General features: G+C 41.4%; 1 pseudogene across 1 annotated transcript; it reads right to left on the reverse strand.

Annotated features, from left to right (window-relative positions):
- Positions 1 to 223: 223 nt before the first annotated feature.
- Positions 224 to 1,385, reverse strand: LOC308423440 (lysosomal phospholipase A and acyltransferase-like; annotated as a pseudogene). The gene has a single exon. The product of its transcript is annotated as a lysosomal phospholipase A and acyltransferase-like (transcript).
- Between the last annotated feature and the right edge of the window lie 1,211 nt (positions 1,386 to 2,596).

Genomic DNA, 2,596 nt, shown 5'->3' on the forward strand with positions numbered 1-2,596 from the left:
ATCTTTACATTTATCTTTGTTTTGTAAAGTAAAGTCGTTTAAAAAAAAGAAAATATACAATTAAAGGAGGGGGGGAGGGAGGGAGGGAAGGGAGGAAGGAAGGAAGGAAGGAGGGTAGGAAGAAAGAAAGAAAGAAAGAAAGAAAGAAAGAAAGAAAGAAAGAAAGAAAGAAGCCAAGAGATGCTCTGTGGTCCAATCCATCAGCCCTCCCTGGTATAGAAAATCAAGGTTCCAGAAGCACACATTTTATATAAGCCAAGATAGTGTCATTGGCTAGCATCTCAATGTGTTCATTTCCTGGCAGCTCCTGCAATGATACTTTGTGCTCTTGGCGGCTCTACCAGGCTTGGCACTACAAGACACTCTCCAAGTTCAGTGTGCTGTCACTATCATCAAAGCAGATTTTTGGGTCACAATCAAGAAAGCTCTCATAGTAGAAAGAGTTTGGTGTGCGAACACCAGGTGACAGAGGGCTTCAATCAGTCCTTCTATGCCCTGATGCATGAACCAGCCATCTTCAAAGCTGATGTCCTGGAAGAACCAGTGATAATCCCTCAGTGTGTAGTTAGTTGTGGGTGTGTGGACAAATACCTTTGCATGTGATCACATGTGGGTATATGAAGTAGCCAGCTGGTGGAGACAGCAGTTTAATCCTTTTTCTGGAACTTCAGTGGCTTAATGACAGGGATGCAGTTATTGTCTTCGGACGCCAGGACATGCAGGATCTTACATCCCCCACCCCACCCTCCCGAGAGCACCCAGTGAGACAAAGGCATGGATATACTTGTCCTTCCAGGACTGTGGTTTCTACCACAGAAAATAGTAGTACCACGCCCCCCCCACCCCCTATAACTGGATAGCATCATCTCGATCATCTTTTGGAGGGCCAAGAAATAGGGCTCGTTTTCATTTGGGGCTCTTTGCCAAATGTAGAGAGCAACTCAGCCATCTTCTCCCATTGTGTAGACCCAACCTACAAGGCTTTTCATCATAGTGTAGAAATAGGAACACACATTCCTTTTTCTGGGGTCTAGAAATTCCTTAGAAAATGTTTCCCTAAAGCCAGGGACACATACAGCTACACCACTGGGAAACTGGGTGGCCCGAAATGTTCTGTTGTAAACCAACCTGATATTGTAAGTCCAGTAGTCAATGATAACAGGCAGACACAGTTCAAGATATAGCCAGAGTGTGGAGTAGCTGTCTGTCCTCTTGGAGCAAAAGTAGTATACAACCTTTGGCTTATCCAGCTTTGCTTCCAACTGTTTACTCAAATTACCAGGCACTGGAGAAGAAAAAGACAGGCATGGCCCCAGGCCCTGGCAGGCTGGTGACCCTCTTACAGTTTGCAACAGAGCCACTCTGAGTGATGAACACCAAGGCATGTCTTTGCAATCCTACTCTGAATTTGAAGCACAATGCCAGGGTTGGGGAAATTAGAAAAGGCCAGGACAACACATGTGTATAGAAAAGCACGACTATCAAGGCATGGTGGTGGATACCTGTAAATCCAGTACTTCTGAGGCTGAGGCAGGAGGATCAAGAAAGTGCTAACTTAACTTGGACTATACAATAGGATCCTGTTTCAAAACACACACACAAAACCAGAGCCATATTAGCGGGAAAGAAGCTGTGAGCTGGTACCCTATAGAGACTTAAAGAGAGGTCTGGTATATTTGGGGAGTGCCGGTAATGTTATAGAATAAAAAATTAACTTTTATGGATCTCCAATGAAACTTTCTCCAGCAGATTACTTCCTAAGCTGTCTATTTTAGGACTGAAAACTATGTGAGTCTGTGAAAGTCAGTCTCTTTCCTGTGTGTGTTCCAGTTAACTAGAAACATAGCCATTAAAAAAAATCAAGTCTAAGTTTTTAAACATCCTTCTTTCCACATTGTTAATATAGTTCAGAAAGTTCATTTTAAGGGGAAAAAATTTAAAATCAAAACAAGTATAAAAAACTTGACAAACAGGAGCTTTGAGGTAAGGTCCTTAGTGGAATCCAGAGGGGAGAAAATCATTAGCTGGAGTTAGGAAAGTTGGCCTCTCTCTTCCTGCTAACATTTTTTTTTCACATTCTGCTTTTGATCATCGCTAACAGAGTTCATTTGTGCTGTTTCCTTTAATGTTCTTTGCCTCTTCCCATCTATTCCTCTAACTAAGGAAGATTTCAGGTTTTCAAATAAAGCCTTGAGAGAGCAAGGGCCAAGCAGATTGATAACTATGCGGGATGCCTTATTAGCAGAGGCAGAAAACATTGGTGAAGCCAAAACATCCCTGCAAAGATTGTAGTGTTCATTTCTTTTTCCTTACAAAGTTACTTCTACTTTGTTGGTTAAATTGCTCTCTTGCTGGCTGAAGAATCTTCTCATTAGCATGAAGCTATAAAATATTAACAGAAGAATTACTCTTCCTTTGGAACAAGATACCTTGAATAATTTGCTCAATATATTTAGAAATTTATATTTTCCCAGTTTGTTGGAGAAACTACCTATCTTCCCAAATAAGAAAATATGGGTAATAAAATATAACAACATAAAACAACCAACCTCCCACCACAGAACATCCTGTATTACACCACAGCAGGCACTTTTAT

Source organism: Micromys minutus (genome assembly GCF_963924665.1).
Source record: "Micromys minutus genome assembly, chromosome: 8".
Taxonomy (NCBI): Eukaryota; Metazoa; Chordata; class Mammalia; order Rodentia; family Muridae; genus Micromys; species Micromys minutus.